The sequence below is a fragment of the Corythoichthys intestinalis genome, chromosome 3 (assembly GCF_030265065.1).
Source record: "Corythoichthys intestinalis isolate RoL2023-P3 chromosome 3, ASM3026506v1, whole genome shotgun sequence".
Taxonomy (NCBI): Eukaryota; Metazoa; Chordata; class Actinopteri; order Syngnathiformes; family Syngnathidae; genus Corythoichthys; species Corythoichthys intestinalis.
The window spans coordinates 31,622,339-31,642,258 of NC_080397.1; the positions used below are offsets into that span (position 1 = coordinate 31,622,339).

The window sequence follows — 19,920 nt, forward strand, 5'->3', positions numbered from 1 at the left end:
ATTATCTACAGTTTGCATCCAATCCGACAGGTGGCAGAAATGCGCCTGGCTGTTCATCGCCAGTCCGATAGAAGAACGAAAGAAGCACAAAGTTGCCTTCATTGGTTCCTTGTGGAAGCAAAATGGCGACGAGCGTTAATGCCCAATATGGATGGTGGTGGCAAAAAAAGAAAAGAGAAGGGTGGCGCGGAGAAGGTTAGGAAGAAAAAAATTAAAGAAACTGGAGAGCAAAGCATTAAAATGTCATAAATTGACAAATATTTTCGCAAGCAGCAGTCTGGCTGCAACGGCCACGTTGGGTAACAGCAGCCCAGCCCCGGCGATGGTGAGAGGGGGCAGCCGCTCTGACGTGCAGCCGGTGCAGGGAGGGAGAAAAATAGAGGGAGGAGGTAATGATAAGCTGGTGGAAGTTCGAGAGGGAAGTTCCCCAGACAAGCGCAGAGCAAGTAAAAAGGGATGAAGAGGGTCACTTGCTCGGTATACTGGCAATTGTTATCCACAAGGTAGGTACATTTTAAATGAAATAAATGACAATTAAAGGGTTAGTGCCAGCTAGTCGATGTACCCGTTTGCAATCGTGTCAAGTTATAATATGCTCGTCCTACTATCACTCTCCTAAGAAAAAATATTATAGCTGTAAAACAACGTATGCACACACAGCAGCAATATTAATTCAGAAGAAATATAACAAAATATTAATAAAATGAATGGTTTTACTTTAAAGTTTAGGTAGTTAAATTGATATATATTTTTAATCATTTATATATCGTTTTGTTTTCTGGTTAATACTTTCCAATGAAGGTTATGTATACAGGATTTGTCTTGAAATGTTTTTTATATTTTCATTGAAATTTATTATTTGTATGGCAAGATTAATTATGGCAGGGGTCTCCAAACCGGTCCTCAAGGGCCACTGCGGGGCCTGGTTTTTCTTTCAACCGATCGAGTACCGACAGTTTAACCAATGAAGTTTCTGCTAAAACAAGCAGCACCTGACTGCAATCAACTGATTACACTTGTAAGACACCAGGATTGGTGCAGAGGTGTTGTCTTGTTTTGTTGGAATGAAATCCTGTGCCCGCTGCGGCTCTATGTGGAATAGTTTGGAGACCACTGAATTATGGCATAAACAATGAAATCGTTTTATAGACAGAGATATATAGAGATATATTATAATCAATTGGATACATGAATGAATGAATTTATTGTCATCATCATCATAATCATTGACAGTTTCAGAATGTGGAATTTGCCCAAATACATAAAACTTGCTTTGAAGAATACATTTTCATTTGTTTATTCAGGTCTATCATAGAGCTAGTACAGAAAATGAACCCAACTCCAGTTCAGCCTTGCAGTACTTTGAGCGCCCCAAGTCAGACAGTGACAGTCTAGACATATTTTCTTCATTTTCTCTTAAAGTGCAAGAAATTGATGCATTTTACAATAAAATGTAAATAAATAAAAAAAATTCTCCCCGAGGGTTTGGCGGTATGCCCCCGGACACCCCTACGGGGTCTGTTTCCCTTCATATAGCGTATCTTGTGGGCTGGGCTGAGTCAAAGTCCAGGGCTGCTTTTTAGTCCCAGTCCGCCCCTGGTTCAGGGTGATGAGCTGTGTTGCTTTTACGCCAAACATATCGTTTTGCATTGTGGCCATAAAGTTCAATTTTGGTTTCATCTGACCAGAGCACCTTCTTCCACATGTTTGGTGTGTCTCCCAGGTTGCTTGTGGCTAACTTTAAATGAGACTTTTTATGGATATCTTTGAGAAATGGCTTTCTTCTTGCCCCTCTTCCATAAAGGCCAGATTTGTGCAGTGTACGACTGATTGTTGTCCTATGGACAGACTCTCCCACCTCAGCTGTAGATCTCTGCAGTTCATCCAGAGTGATCATGGGCCTCTTGGCTGCATCTCTGATCAGTTTTCTCCTTGTTTGAGAAGAAAGTTTGGAAGGACGGCCGGGTCTTGGTAGATTTGCAGTGGTCTGATGCTCCTTCCATTTCAATATGATGGCTTGCACAGTGCTCCTTGAGATGTTAAAAGCTTGAGAAATCTTTTTGTATCCAAATCCAGCTTTAAACTTCTCTCCAACAGTATCTTGGACCTGCCTGGTGTGTTCCTTGGTTTTCATGATGCTCTCTGCACTTTAAACAGAACCCTGAGACTATCACAGAGCAGGTGCATTTATACGGAGACTTGATTACACACAGGTGTATTCTATTTATCATCATCGGTCATTTAGGACAACATTGGATCATTCAGAGATCCTCACTGAACTTCTGGAGTGAGTTTGCTGCACTGAAAGTAAAGGGGCCGAATAATATTGCACGCCCCATTTTTCAGTTTTTTATTTGTTAAAAAAGTTTAAATTATCCAATAAATTTTGTTCCACTTCACGATTGTGTCCCACTTGTTGTTGATTCTTGACAAAAAAATTAAATTTCATATCTTTATGTTTGAAGCCTGAAATGTGGCGAAAGGTTGCAAGATTCAAGGGGGCCGAATACTTTTGCAAGGCACTGTATATATGAATGGCTATATTTTGAGGGGAAAATAAATTAACTCTGTTATATAAGCTGCACACAGACTAATTTTCATTGTGTCAAAGTGTCATTTTGTCAGTGTTGTCCCATTAAAAGATATACTTAAAGACCAAATGTGAAGTAATTTCATAAAATGCCAAATAGGGTCACAATTAAAGTAATTAAACATTGTCCAACAAATAAAGCATGAAAAAATAATTTATATGTTATATATTTGACAAAATAATCGCATTTCCGAAGTTTGAGCCTGAAAGGGGACGAACCCGGAAGTGACACGTCACACCGAGAACAGCGATGACAGCAAATAAATAAACCACCTACTATTGCCTGGGATAAAAGAAAAGTTTTGACGAATCCCCTATCGTGTTTTGGAATGAACGGTAGGGGCTAGCGACGTTAGCTTTTGTTTGACTGATGTGTTTCGGCGGACACTTCCGCTTTCGGACCCTCTGACAGGGAGGGGGGTGTTCGCCGAAGCATGTCAGGTAAATAAACCACCTACTATTGCCTGGGATAAAAGAAAAGTTTCGACAAATTTTTAAGTGTAGGCAAAATGAACTCAATACAACTATGATCGGGGATTGCCACGAGTTTGCTTCTGCTGTTTATTCCACAACACGATCGGGGTTTTGCCTCGAGTTACCTTTCAGCTAGCGTCGCTACCTTCTGCTGTTCATTCCACAACAGCTGGCAGCTCTGCTTTGACAAAGTCATCAGTCATCTACCCAAAAATCACACTTACTTTTTTGCAAATCCTTGATCATAAGCAGACCAGTTGAGGAAGCATGCATCTTCGAAGTGTTTGTGGCAGAGAACACTACTCAATGATGACTTGAAATTCATTTGTTTCGTGCGAACGTAAGATGTCCATTTACGTGCCCTGCTATCCTTTGGCCACTCATACAACTTTTCTTTAACTTGAAAACAATACATTGCCACACACCGCTGGGGCATCTTACTGAGAAGCAATGCAACAATACTGTTCTCTGGCGGACTTCCCTCGCAGTTCTCGGTGTGACGTAATTTCCGAAGATTTCCGAAGATTGTCGAAGAAAAACATTTTCGTTGTCAAGGGCGTTGCTATGGGTTAAAGAATCTGGAAGGGTTGCGTTAAAAAAAATAACGAAAATATGCTTATAATTGTTTAGCCATCGATATTATTCAAAAACATGGTTGGCCAACCATACCTCATATTTGGTCTTTAAATATCTGCAGAAATGCAAGGGGTGTACTCACTTTTGTGATACACTGTATGTGTTTCTAATAACATAATATAGTAAAAGAGCACAATTGTGGCTTATTCGACCAAAGTCTTTTAAGTCTGAGGTTCCCTTAGAAATGCACCAGACTGGAAACTGTTTGTAAGTCAGGAACATCAGTGGAATCAAAAAGCCCTCAAATTTAAGGCTCCATTATACCTGCTTTGCAGCTAAAAAACTTTACTTTATGTCCTAAAATTGTAATCACTTGAAAATAATTTTCCTTACTTTCCATTAATTGGCAAAAAGTCACGATGGCTTAAATCGAGGTGAGGCTTTTACATTATGGAGGAATAGTTTTAAGACATGAAACCTCCAAATGGAATCTGCGCTCCAGTCTGCAAGATTGTGTGACGACATGAGATGAATGAAGCAGGCAGGTTTTTCTTTTTTTTTTTATCTAGCAGGAGAGAGACACCATGTGGTGAAGATTCTTCCTGCTGCTCTAGCACAGGCACATCCAAGTTGTTGGTAATAAAGTCAAATCTCATTCAGATATTTCAATTAATAATAATTGGGTATGAGAAATATTTATTTTCATAAATTCAATACCAAACATTAATCAATTTTTGACACACACTGTGTTATGTTCATGATTCACGGAGAAGCAAGGAGCCCATTTCAACTGACAAAATGCCTTGATGTGAACCCAAAATATGATTTAATTGAAATTGTGGGGCCTCAGAATGAGAAGAAACCAGCTGCAAAGGGATGTGAGTGACAGTGAACAACTGGCACAAACTGTACACTTGTTTGCCACAGCCATCATTTATCTTTGGACAAAAAGAAGCACATCTTTTGTTTGCCACACAGCATCAAATTGTGAATGCAAAAACTTAGCTTCATTAACATTGCGATTGCCTGCAGACCTAGTGTGACCTTCTAGACAATAACCTATTTAATTGTTAACTGTTTGTGTGATGGTAGCTCTGCTGGCTGTGTGTGTGTTTATGCGTGGGTGTCTGTGTGTGCGGGCTGACAGCTGGCCAGGTTCGAGTTGCTCTAAAACCATGTGCGCTCTGTCAGGCTCGTACAGGCGCCTTCTTTAGGATTGATGAATTGCCTGCTTTCTTGATTAAACCCTCCGTCACTTCCCAACTAAACAAAAATCCCAACACACGAAAGAAAAGCTAGTTGAGAGGAGGAGAGGTAACATGTCTGGGAAATGTGTCATCAACAGTCACATTATGTACAGATGTGATGTGCAGGCACTTTGACATTTATTACCAGAATATTAAAATGTATTCACATGCAGTTTTTTTTATCCCCTCTCACTTGACAGTTCAAGTTCATTTGAGGAGTTATCAAGTTTTCATAGCAATTGTATGCTTTTCTACACAGCTATCATCACTTTGATCCTTGTCTTCCCAATTAGGTGTGTTATGATGGAAAAATATAATGAAACAACCCAACCTGCATTTTTGCAATATGACAAAGAAAAATATATTGAATAAAATGGAAATGTAGAAAACTGGGATAACAAGGGAAGTAAGTCCTCTGCACAATATTCAGCAAAGGGATAAATGACCAAATTAAAAAAAAAAAAAAGAAGAAAAAAAAAATAAAAAGAAAAAGTGAATCTAATAAAAACTCATACATTTGCATATCTGTCCCATTAATCAAATATAAATCCTGACATTGGCCCTCATCTAGAGTAATATGGAGTGCAATTATTTCCCGATCCATTAGAGGAAGTTCAATTAACAGACATAAGACAATTCATCCTTCAGAGGAAGGAGAAGGGGAAAAAATAGAAAGCTCAAAATTAACTTGGGTTTGCAAAATATCTTGACAGGATGACAGTGATTTTTGAGTCTCGGGAAACAATATTAGAATTCTTATTAAACTGTGTGCATCTTCATTTAATTTGCAGCAAATAATTGGAAACTGCAATGGCGCTTTCCAATTAAAGCGCCACTTTATGCTGTTTAATAATACCCTCGTAATATTACAGCTTATGAAATGACAGGTAAGTTGGAGTATGAATAAAACATAAAGCCCTGTAATAAGAGACGGAAAAAAGAAAGACAGTTGTTGGGGGGCTTTTAAATGTTCAATATAATTTGCATATATTAATCTCTTTTCAGCCTTATCAAGTATTTCAATGTATTTGAAGTTAGAATACTCATGACAGGCATGAGTTTGCTTCGTTTTTTCAAGGATTTAGAACTTGTATAATTCCGAATCTTTAATGAGTCAATATGACTGATCCTCTGTGTTCTGTGGAATTTGGTTAATTGTTCCAGATGGTGCTCACTGATTAAGCAAAATTACTTCCTTTCTCTTCTTTCCCCCTCAAACTACACCATTGCTTGATTGACTAACTTGGTGAAAAAAGATTATTTTGTCGTAGCACTTTCACAAAGAGGTTTCTCATCAGGTTTCAAACAAAAGTTCCATCTTATTCTTGATGTGTAGTTCTAAGCCTGGCTGTGCAAGGAGGTGGCTGAGGATCATTTGAGTCCTTATCTCACTCTGTGATGGATCTCAACTGTTTCTGCACTGCTGGGCCAATTTTTTAGACTAACACATTTATTTAGTCTGAAGGATTAAAAAATGCAACCTCTGGCTAGGGACACAAAACCCATTATTAGTGAATGTCACTCTTTTCTGTCTTTTCTCATCATCTTCTCTGCATGGGATTGTACTCCACTTGCAACTCGAGTCAGTCAGCTACAGCTCACTGACATTCTGTTTTGCATCAGTTAAACTGAACTGAATGAATCATTTATGGAAGTGTTATGGGGGAGGTATAGGCAGATTTACTGCTGCGCTTTTCGTTTAGATGGAGTGGGATTTCTATGAAGCCAATCTTGATGTGTGAAGTAATGCCAAAGCTTACATCAAGACATGAAAAGAACACACTTAAAATCTAAGTTTAGCCTCTTAATTTCCCTGGTCAGCAAAAGGCAATGCGGAGGCTCGTTCAGTAGGAAAAAAGAGCTTTCATCTAATGAATATTTACACACAACACTAACATATCAGAAAACAAAAAACATGGGGACTCATTGGTCTGTATACATTACAATGTGAAAATGTTTCTCGAATCCTTTGTAATGATGAGAATATAGCATCTCTGATGCCAATTTTTATGTGATCATCCCCAAGTCCAGTTATTTGTGATCAATGATTTGATAAAATTGGATTCTCACTAAAATGAAGAAAAGTGTAGTCATTTCTTCATTTCATGACAATACATTCAGAATGAAATATACACCCATTGCTTGTTTCTCTGCCATAAGTTGCAGTTTTGTAAAAAAAAAAAAAAAAAGAAAAAAAACAAACAAACAAAAACAATAATGACAATAATAATAATAATAATAATAATAATAATAATAATAACAATAATACAGTCTGCAAGAGTTTTAAATACCTTGGAAAATAAATGTATTATTTTAAAATGTTAAAAGAAAATACAACAAAAGATTAATAATGAAAAATAATGAGAATAATAATAAACCAGCTCATTGTAGAAACGATTATTACAAGAGTTGCCCGATAATGACTTCTTAACCACTAAGCAATATCCCGATATTTTCTAACCCCAAAAATCTCATACCGATATCAAAGCGATACAGATATATACGGTCGTGGACTTAACATATTCATTATTTTTCAAAACTCTATTGTTCATTTAATTTTTTGCACTCTGAATGCAATTGTTCTGCTCACATAACAAATCCCAGCCATCCTAGTTTAGAGACATCTAATGGTCAATAACCATAACTGCTGTGCTAAGCTGTGACCAGCCCTTGTACAAAGGGAGAAGGCTTCTGCATTCACTTTAAACGCAACATGCATATTGGTCTAAAACCGGCAATGGAAAACCGGTGTTGATATTATCCATGATCATTTTAAAATGCTTTAATGTAATTTTTACTAATATAGAATTTAATTTAGATATATTGTAACATTAATATGTAATTTCAAGAAATTACTATAGTTATTTGTTTAAAAATTCCATCCACCCATCCATTTTCAAAACCGCTTATCCTTGTCAAATACCTTCCATGTTACCACTTCTGTTGTCATCTATATGACAACGATACGCTGATTGGCTGACAGAGCGTGCATGGATGCGCTGATTGGCTGAGAGAGCCTGCATGGTGCTAGCAAGAGTGGACGGACCGCAGCAGTGTGAAACACGAGTCGCACCCGGCACTTTGCAATCCCAGTAGAAGACCGAATCTTGAAAAATCGCATGCTCAAAGTTGACCAAGAGAAGAAAAGTGGACAACGAAAATTGTCGTTTCAATGAGGAATGGACTGACAAATATCCGCCCATTTTACCAACTGCAAGTACCAAACCTATGTGCTTAACATGCTTCAAGTCAGTTGCTTTGATAAAAAGTGAAAATGTAAAATGCCATCATATTAAAGAGCAGAGCTCTTTTGAAGATGTTTCCTACTAAATCAGAGTTAAGAAGGCAGGAAATTAACAGGTTGAAGCAGTCATATTAGACATATGAAGCCGTTCTCTGATGGAGAAATAATAAAAGAGTGTATGACTGAAGTGATGGCAGCAATGTTCGAAGGAAAAGAAAAGGAGGAAATGACAACAAAAATCAAACAAATCTCACTCTCAGATTCATCAACCACAAGACACACTGAAGTACTGGCTGATGATTTGGGTAAACAGCTTTGTGACCCCCAAATGCCATTTCTCTCATTGAGCAGAGTTAAAGTTACTGTCAATAATTATTATCTTGACAGAGCTTGTCATTTATGTTCTGTACATGTGAACATGTAATGTACTACTATTTGCTTTGCGTTTTCTATTTTGTCCAGCAGTGTTTTACAGTTACAAAATGTACTGTCAATAGTTATTGTTTACACTTTAATGACAGATCTTGTAGTTATTTAGTGTATATGTGTAAACATTGTACTTTCATGTTTTTGTTTGTTTTTTGTTTTGTTTTTTTAATTATTATTTTAAGCCAAGAAAATGTTTTGTGAATTTATTTTTATTTAACGTGCATTGTATTTTTGTTTGGTCAAAAGAAAACCACCTTTACCACCTCTGACCTAACTAAATTACTGAAAATAAAGAAAACAATTGACATTACAATGTTGACATTTGAGTTTCATGACACTCCTTTAGAAAATAAAGTGCCCACACCCCTTTGATTGACATGCAAGTAGAACAAGGTATACAGCTGTGACAAGCGGTATGGAAATGGATGAATCCGAATTTTGATCATAATGTCCCCAATTATCCTAACTTGCATGTATGAAGTATAATGTCCCTATTTATCCTAACTTGCATGTAGGTAGTAAGAATACCTGAAGAATACCTACACAAGCACAGCGAGATCATCCAAACCTGAACCTCAAAACTCTGAGCCAGATGTGCAAACTACAGAACTGATTGTGTAAAATCATAAGTACTTAATAATTAATTCTGTTGAGAGCCTTGAAAATGTGTTAATCAAGTCTAGTTAATTTTCAACACAATTTTTAACACATTTTTCTCATCAATGTTAGTCTGAAGGTGCCAATAAGATTTTTTTGCAGCAATCATCTGAGTAATGGACCATAGCCTCAAGTGTATTGGTCCTTTTTATTAAACAGTCACATAAGAGACTCTAAGGTTGCAGACCTCCTGACTCCAGAGCCTCATCCCTCATTGCTTTCTGGCCATCCCTGAGATAGAAGCAGAGCTCCATTAGTTCCAGTGTCCAGACATAGACAGCCTCAATAAATGGGCTTGTCATGACGCTCTCATTTGCCTCATGTACAACACGGTTTGTCATTTACACATCTGATTAGATTTTTTTTTTTTTTTTAATCCCAAATTCCAGTCATTAAATATACATAGTTTTTTTTTTTTAAATCCCAAATTCCAGTCATTAAATATACATAGTTTAAGTAGATTTATGATCACCCATTCTATTAAGATATTTTAATGGCTCTGCTGACCTAAGTTGATAATTAATGGCTTTCCAATACATACTTGTGATTTGGGAAACACAAGGAGAGCATCAGGAAGAAGTTGCATTGGTAAAAGCGACATTAAGAGTCTCAGAAGAGATGTTGCAGTTATTAGGCAAGCATAAAAGTCTGTTGTTGAGAAGTTTGAACAATTGTATTCATATTCACGTATAGTTTATAGGTTTTAGCTTTTTTAATTAACAATGTTTTAATTGTGTATCACAACGCTAATAAGCATTGTGTGTTTATTCAGAAGAAAAATCATGTTCTTATTAGCACAATTAATGATAAATGGCAGCACTGCATTGGTGGATTGGGTGAAGGGGATGATAAATTGGTGCATGCCCAGGTTAGGGGCTGCCAAGAAGGCCTCTTTGGCTGTCATCCCTCCTGCTTCCACTCTGGCACTGTTCATTACTCACTGCATGAGATGCCACTTTACATTGCCTGGTACTGTGAGCATGGAGAACTTAATAATGCCAACCATAAGCATGTGGGTCCTGCTGTTCCACAGTACAGAGGGCAAGTTGCTCGCTGAGGTTTCAGGGTTATGGAGACCAGGCCAATGTGGATATCTCCACTTATAAAAGGGCTCACCCATTAGTCACTAATCCAAAGGAACCAGAACCACGTGAGCAAGTGTATCGGCATTGGTCAGCCATTACTATCAGACTTTCTGGAGCTTGCCACATTTCTTGCATCATTACCGGTTAGTTTGCCCCTCGAACTGCTAATTAAGAGGGGATTTGTGTAATTGTGCCTTCTGCTGTGTCCCATCCGGCACATGCAATTTACTGTCAGCCCTCTGCCAGCTTTTACACTTGTCCAGAGAGGCACTGCCCATTTATACAGACATTCAACTGCACATTTACCAGCAACCACAGCTGGGGATCGGTGCCGTGCCATGGCAGTGTTGGAAAAGACAGTGTTGCTGGTTGCTGATTAAAGTCTGATAGTCCGTTTAATTCCTCAACAGCAAGCCAGGGACAAGGGATCACTCAGCTTGAATAATGGTTAAAAGCGGTTAGTTCTGTTTTTATTCTTTTGAAATTAATGTGTTTTAAAGGGATCCACGGATAGAAAGACTTGCAGTTCTTGAAAGAAAAACGTTATTATGAGTTAAAGAATTTGATATTGAAACCCCTCTTGATGTTTTTGTTTTTATACAATTTGTAAAATTAGTTTAACTAGTGGGTTACCATTGTTGTTGATGTCGCAAGCCGATGAAGTCACACGGTTACTTTGATTACTTCCAGAGTATGACTCTAGCAACATAAACATGTCATCCGTTCAACTCTTTCAATTTGAACCTGAGAGGAACATTGATGAGCATGACAGCATATTCGATATTTCACAAAATGAGCAGCAAAAGCAAAATGAACAGGAAAGACGGGATGAGACAAGAGTAGGGAAAAAACGCTGTTCTGCCAAAATGTCATACACCGGCGAAACGTCTACAAGAGGCTAATATGACACTTAAAGTACTATGATATGATGCGCTTTCCACTTGTTTTGTTAAGATGCATACAGACAGAACATACTAACGATGCCTTAAGAAAATACTTAAAAGTAGTAATATCAAATAAGAGTGGTTTAAATATGGTATGTAACTAATGTGGTCAACAGATCAACAATCTGCTTTAAAGCTACAAGAAAACACAATGCTTAAAAGTATGAGGGGGAAACACATGCAAAAATTATTTTGAGGTAATGAAAAGGTAATAAAAGACACAGTAAAAACACAATTTGTAAGTACTCGCCGCTTTTAACCGATGAGCGCATGTGTTTGACGTCTCACCATGTAGAAGGAATTGCAGTAACCCGGTAGTATTCATCTAGTTACAGTGACAATCTACGTTATCACCCCGAGCATCCATTGCGCACATGGCGCCCTCTGTAGGTCAAAACATGTACTGAATATTATACATTTTTAAATCAATGGCAATATTTTATGTTTTCATAATAACATATTTTAGTAACAGAGAATAACTTTCTTATTAGAGCCTACAAGTCTATAAGTCCAAGGTTCCCTTAAACTCTTTTTTATTTAAACAATTAGTATTGCAGTTTTCAAATTTTCCAAGTTACCAAATCCTCTGAGTATAGAGCATTAATATCTCTGTTGGTATTGCTGGCTCTTTTTGGAAGATTGATGGACCAGAGTCCAACTGGAATTGCCTCCTGGCTCCTTCCCTACATCTAGATTTTTAGAAATGTGTGTCTCAGATGAAGAAGTAAATGGGTCATTCTACATAAGGTTGCTCTTTGTATTCCTCTGGTAAGGAGCATTTTAATATTAGGAAACTGAATGTGTAGATTAAGTGCTGAATATCAAAAGAGTAATGTACATGTACATTTTTACCACTAAGCTAAATTAGTTGAACCTCCGAACACTGCTTTGTATGAATATATGCAAATTAAAACTATGTGTGTTTTGTATTTGATGATGTTATAAGATTCAAAACCAGAGTATAGTTATCATGCAGAAGCACATACATCCCTCTTGACAAAAAATGTCAAAAACATTATTTTCCCTTTGTGAAGAAAAACACAAAAAATACATGTAATTACTTGAACACAGATGTGCGAATAAACAAATAAATAATACAATGAATTTACTCTACTAGATATGCTTCCAGTTTTGAAAGAGACTTTTCAGTGACTGAAATGTCCCCACTATTCTACCTAGAAGAAAACAGTGGAACAATAAAATAAAAAATAATGGATTTCCTGGAGCTGTAGCCATTAAAAGTATCTGAAAATAGCAACTAGCTATCATCTGTTCTCGTAGTATGGGTCAGGAGCCCTGACACCTCCAAAATTTCTACTGTCAGGCTAGGGGGCCATTTGTATTCTCTCTCATTAGGCAATTTGACTAATGACCTGCCGTAGCTGCGGAGTTACTGAGGGACGCAGAGCCTGGCACCCTCTCCCTCTCTCAGCAGCCTGAGCCTACACCCTCCATTGGAATGGCACAGATGGCATGCCCGTGCGACAAAATAAACTACAATATGTCTCTGAGATGCTGTCAGGCCTGGGCACTATTTTTCATGTCAAGAGTGCGGCTAAGGGCTGTGAGTGGGCATAGGGGGGACCTCTTCCAGCTTACTTTGCTTCTACTCACCATTATCTGCTGAGGTGACAGAGAGCCTCTGAAACTAGAATAGCATTTCCATGGTCTGCATAAAGAATCCCCCTCAAATTGAGAGTCACTGTGACATGAGAGGTAGTGCAATGTCTAGCGAGGCTACACATGGGAAGCAGTCTGCGTCACAATATTGGATTTTTTCCAACCCTGAGTTTTTTAAATTAATCACTTTCAAACTTTTTCAAGCACAAATAGAAAGGTTTTTTTAAAACTCACTTCATATGTTTTTTTTTTTATTTATTTTGAAAAGACAAAAAAAAAAAAGTACCTATACACGTCATGAATTTTACATGCAATGAGAAATATCGGGCAGGACTAATAATTAGAATATAGTGGTGTTATTATTACAGATATCTGAATACAAACACATGCAGAAAGCTAACATAACAATACTCACAGGTGTATATTGTTTATCTTCTGCAAGGAATGACTAACATGAATGCAACACTGAGATTTTGAGACAGGTGCTGACTCTGCCATAATAGCTTACTGAAGAGTCAGCACCATATGTCTGTCTTATACTGCTCCCAGGTGGCCAAGACGCACACACCAGAATAAGCAGCACTATGTGTGGACTGAAAAAGAAAATGTGAGGAAAAAAGTTTAATTACCGGTATTTTTAATTGTATTTGATTATTATGTTAATTTTGTATTCTATAACATCGTAGTTTCTAGAAACAATCTTTCCCACATAAAAACCTCAGAACGTTTTTTTACAGACTGATGGCATTTATTTTATCTAAATGGGGAAGTATGGTTTTACATATAAGAGTTTTGAATTACAAACACAGTCACAGAACTTACTAACTATTTAAAGACACCAATGTTTTTTATAATTACTTCTTTCCCAACTGGGAAGAAGCACACTATTCAACAGCCTGCTGCTGTGAGATACATTTTTTAACATCCACTCACAATACACTTGTTGCCCAATACAGTGCAAACCTGAGTTGGGTGTAGGGGAGTGCTGATTTCATGTTTGTTTCATTTCATATTCTTGTGGTTTCAGCTCATGAGAACAAAAAATATCCTTTACTTATTTACAGTGGGGCAAATAAGTATTTCGTCAACCACCAATTGTGCAAGTTCTCCTACTTGAAAAGATTAGAGAGGCCTGTAATTGTCAACATGGGTAAACCTCAACCATGAGAGACAGAATGTGGAAAAAACAGAAAATCACATTGTTTGATTTTTAAATAATTTATTTCCAAATTAGAGTGGAAAATAAGTATTTGGTCACTTACAAACAAGCAAGATTTCCGGCTGTCAAAGAGGTCTAAATTCTTCTAACAAGGACTAACGAGGTTTACGAGGCTCCACTCGTTGCCTGTATTAATGGCACTTGTTTTAGCTCATTATCGGTATAATAGACATCTGTCCACAACCTCATTCAGTCACACTCCAAACTCCACTATGGCCAAGGCCAAAGAGCTGTCAAAGGACACCAAAAATTGTAAAATTGTAGACCTACACCAGGCTGGGAAGACAGAATCTGCATTAGGTAAAACGCTTGGTATAAAGAAATTAACTCTGGGAGCAATTATTAGAAAATGGAAGACATACAAGACCACTGATAATCTCCCTCGATCTGGGGCTCCATGCAAGATCTCACCCCGTGGCGTCAAAATGATAACAAGAACGGTGGGCAAAAATCCCAGAACCACACGGGGGGACCTAGTGAATGACCTAGAGCAGACATGTCCAAAGTACGGCCCGGGGGTCAAATGCGGCCCGTGTTCAAATTTAATCCGGCCCCCAGCCTTTGTCATAAAATCAATAACGTCTGGCCCGCACACAGACTTAATAAATTGGTCAGCAGTCCTGCTACCAGCATATGAAGTAGCTTACACAATAAATGCTGCTCCTCATTTACCCACTAAAAGGCAGCAGCACTCTAAGCAACATTACCTCGTGTGTCCCTTTAATCCCAATTTTCTAAAATGGCGACAATCAACAAAAATATAAAAGTTGACTGCGACGACCAATGCTTCAAGCATAGGTAGAAATTGGACTATTACTTCACTAAAATACGCAACTGTGTCTGCCTCATTTGCAAAGAGACAGTCGCTGTTTTTAAAGAGTTCAATGTGAGGCGATATTACCAAACAAGACACGCTGACATGTACGACAAGATTACACGGAAGATAAGAAGCGAGAAATTGAAGCAACTTGAAGTTAGTTCAATTTCACAGTAGCTGTATTCCGCAAGAGCCCAAGAGTCGAAAGAGAACGCCACAAAGGTTACTTGCGAGATTGTTGAAATTATTAATAAAAATATATATATAATAAAGCAAATGTGACACACAGAATGGCTTGCTAAAATATATTGTTCTACATAAAGGACGTCATCCAAGGTTGGCCCCCCCACACCAAATCTGGCCCCCTTTGCTAAACGTTTGGACACCCCTGACCAAGAGAGAGCTGGGACCACAGTAACAAAGGCGACTATCAGTAACACAATGCGCCGCCAGGGACTCAAATCCTGCACTGCCAGACTTGTACCCCTGCTGAAGAAAGTACACGTCCAGGCCTGTCTCCAGTTCGCTAGAGAGCATTTGGATGATCCAGAAGAGGACTAGGAGAATGTGTTATGGTCAGATGAAACCAAAATAGAACTTTTTGGTAGAAACACAGGTTCTCATGTTTGGAGGAGAAAGAATACCGAAGAACACCATACCCACTGTGAAGCATGGGGGTGGAAACATCATGCTTTGGGGCTGTTTTTCTGCAAACTGACCAGGACGACTGATCTGTGTAAAGGAAAGAATGAATGGGGCCACGTATCGAGAGATTTTGAGTTAAAATCTCATTCCATCAGCAAGGGCATTGAAGATGAGACGTGGCTGGGTCTTTCAGCATGACAATGATCCCAAACACACAGCCAGGGCAACAAAGGTGTGGCTTCGTAAGAAGCATTTCAAGGTCCTGGAGTGGCCTAGCCAGTCTCCAGATCTCAACCCCATAGAAAATCTGTGGAGGGAGTTGAAAGCCGTGTTGCCCAACGACAGCCCCATAACAACACTGCTCGAGAGGAGATCTGCATGGAGAAATGGGCCAAAATACCAGCAACAGTGTGTCAAAGCTTGTGATGAGTTTGGCCTCCGTTATTGCCAACAAAGGGTACATAACAAAGTATTGAGATGAACTTTTGGTATTGACCAAATTCTTATTTTCCACCAAGATTTGCAAATAAATTATTTAAAAATCAAACAATGTGATTTTCTGGGGGTTTTTTTCCACATTGTCTCTCATGGTTGAGGTTTACCCATGTTGACAATTACAGGCCTCTCTAATATTTTCAAGTGGGAGAACTTGCACAATTATTGGTTGACTAAATACTTATTTGCCCCACTGTATCTAATTCCTGTGCAGATCAAAATCTCCCAGGAAATTCAACGAGACAAAGAGCAATGTAGTTTTGCTGGATTAGTGAAGTGTAAAGTAAAAGTTCATCAACATTCCTAAAGCTTTACTCGGAAGATGGTTCAGGTAATATGAGTCATGCTCGATCAACCTCACATTTTTCCCATCACTCAGTGTTTGGGTGCAACACTATGAACTGTGTGTGCGTGTGTGCATGCCTACACTATATCCAGGGCTGGCTCTACTGGAGCCCTGGAGAGGCAATGTATAGCGTTGCTAAAGTCCTAGGTGACAGTGCATCCAACAACGGAAGGGTGAGGGATTAGTTCTCAACCCAGCGTATGAGGGAGCCCTTCCCGCCCTGAAACAGCCATTCATCTGTGCCCAGGGATTGGAGATGACAATGCAGCCATTGCTCATCGCACCTGACGGACCCATTAATAAGGCAATGATCCACACGGCGCCTGTGCTGACTCCGTTCTTTACACTACAATCACTCAAGCCACGGGGTCCTCCTTACTTAACGCCACCTCTGCACTCACCGTCATCACCGCCATCATCACAGCCACCGCGCCAAAAATCGGAGGTGATGTTTTCCTATTGACTGCTCTCAAATACTCCACATGCCAAGTAACTACCCAATCCCTCCATACGGTGATACACAAGAGGTAATGGACCACAGCCTGGCCATTTGAGCAGCTCCAGCATGTTTTATAATGGAGTTCCTGGCCAGAAGATTGTATTTACATTACTTTTGCCCTTTGCGTTAGATTGTACCATGGTGCAGATATCCATTTCCTAACACCAAGTCATCTTCAGCACCTTTCCATTCATCTAGATGGAATATAGCCTCACGAGTATGGATGGTGGTAGAATACAAAGTGAGACCTGGTTTAAATGTAATAAGGAAAGTCCCAGGCCTTCAGTGCAGTGCAGCCATCTGTCCACGCCACACAGATCCATCAGCTGGTGCAATCTCAGTACTCCATGGCCGTCTATTGATTCAAATGTATTCCTTCTCTCTCTCTTTGCTCCCAGTGAAAGTAATAGTGCAAGTATATTGTCTTGTTTTTGTATTCTTTTTTGTGAACATAAGCCATCATACCAGTAAGATTGGGGGATACCTATAACTTCATACAATATATATATATATATATATATATAAAAGTTTAAATTATCCAATCAATGTTGTTCCACTTCACGATTGTGTCCCACTTGTTGTTGATTCTTGACAGAAAAATTAAATTTCATATCTTTATGTTTGAAGCCTGAAATGTGGCGAAAGGTTGCAAGATTCAAGGGGGCCGAATACTTCGATAAAATTATGACAAGCTTTACTTAGAGCCAATTACCTTTAATTAATTATATAAACAATTAACGCTTGATTAACATCAACTGGCACAACAAAATTGCCATTACTTTGAGGTGAAATGTAAAGAAATAAACATAAAAGCACCAATTCAAAATAAAGGGCATTCATATGCGGCTCTCACATTAACTCCAAGCCTTTGTAAAAATGGGATATCCTCCTCATACGAGCTCATTGAACGTGCATGTTTAGCTTTGTGAAATGCGAGCAAAAACACGTTTGTCAGCGCATGGCGCTGTTCTACAATAACTTTATTCCGCCACTTGTCCATAGGGCGAGTGGGGTCCTATCTGACATAGATAGTTTGCTTAATTGCCACGTGCTCTGTTTTTTTCGTGCTTTTCAAAGTTTGGATGGCTAAAATTCTTTGACCCTACATAAAATGCGCTGCTCTTATTAGCGACATTGGGATTCTCACGGCAAATGTTGCACCACATTTCCGTGCGAGCATCATTTGCTTCTAGCCATGGTACCTCCTGCAGCCACTTTTCAGCAAAAGTCCTTTTTTTCGGTAGCTCCGGTGATGTCTCTGTCGTCTGTCTGTCTTTTGACGGGGGTGGGGGATCACGGAAATAATTACTCAGTGGGGCCGAGAGAAAGTGATTTTCTCGTGTCCGCCGCAAATACAGTTGTCAGCCATTGGTACGCAAAAGCGTATTGAAGCCGTTGAGGGCCAGCGCGTTTGTCTATGTCCGGTACGCATGCGCGCATGCGGAGCACTTATGTGCACCCCTGTATATATATATATATATATATATATATATATATATATATATATATATATATATATATATATATATATATATATATATATATATACTTATGTGCACCCCTGTATATATATATATATATATATATATATATATATATATATATATATATATATATATATATATATACTGTACACACTCACACATATAATACATTTAATTGTATTTATTTATTTATTTATTTATTTATTTATTTTTCCATTTTATTTGTACTGATGCCATATACGGATTTATATACATATATATATATATATATTAGGGCTGTCAAAATGATCGCGTTAACGGCCGTTAATTAATTTTTTTAATTAATCACGTTAAAATGTTTGACGCAATTAACGCACTAGGCCCACTCAGACAGATTTAAATGTCAGTACAGTGAAAGGCCAACTTGTTAATTGTGTTTTATGGAGTTTTTCCGCCCTCTGCTGGCGCTTGGGTGTGACTTGCATATGTTATGTGGCTGAATGTCGCCCTCTGCTGGCGATTCAGTGCAGCTGATTATTTGGGTTTCGGCGCACTTTTCTGACGTGATTATATGTCGACGCGAACTCACACTAATAGACAGTGCTATTCAGACCAGCTAACGTCCGCATCCAGTATTCAGTGGCAGTTCTCATAGCCCCATCACACTGTTTGTGTCTAATACATGCATCGCTTGTGAGTTATATTCCTCCTTTGTTTATATTCATGAGCATTAGATAGTTATTGATGATGTGTATTTGAATTTGTTCACATATATGGTGAAATGCAGTTACATTGTTAGATGCTTGTGAGCTAATTGGCTAGTGCTACTGCTCAAATGGACACGTGTGTGTACATTTTATGTTATTTTGTGATTTATGCAAGTTATTGACACATTGCCTTGTTATTTTCAGTTTTACAAAAATACAAGAAACGTGCTCCTGTCAAAAAGAGATGACTTCAGTAAAGCCCATGCAACTTTGCCACACCGTCTGATTTCTTTTTGGAACTTATGTTCGCTATCTGTCAATTTGTGTACTCACACACATTGAGGACAGAATAGGGCTACTAGTTTATTTTTTGATTGAAAATTTTACAAATTTTATTAAAACGAAAACATTAAGAGGCGTTTTAATATAACATTTCTATAACTTGTACTAATATTCATCTTTTAAGAACTACAAGTCTTTCTATCCATGGATCACTTTAACAGAATGTTAATAATGTTAATGCCATCTTGTTGATTTATTGTTATAATAAACAAATACAGTCCTTATGTACCGTATGTTGAATGTATATATCCATCTTGTCTTATCTTTCCATTCCAACAATAATTTACAGAAAAATATGGCATATTTTATAGATGGTTTGAATTGCGATTAATTGCGATTAATTACGATAAATTAATTTTTAAGCTGTAATTAACTCGATTAAAAAGTTTAATCGTTTGACAGCCCTAATAAATATATATATATACTGATACCGTATACTGATTTTTTTTCAGTAAAAAAAATTGGTAACACTTTATTTGACAGTGGCGTCGTAAGACTGTTATAAGTATGACATGACACTG

At 38.1% G+C, this 19,920-nt stretch overlaps 1 protein-coding gene across 1 annotated transcript in view; it reads left to right on the top strand.

Annotated features, from left to right (window-relative positions):
- The window catches only part of mvb12bb (multivesicular body subunit 12Bb), a 60,378-nt gene that overhangs the window by 25,137 nt on the left and 15,321 nt on the right, over window positions 1-19,920 (top strand). The gene's annotated exons all lie outside the window — the stretch shown is intronic.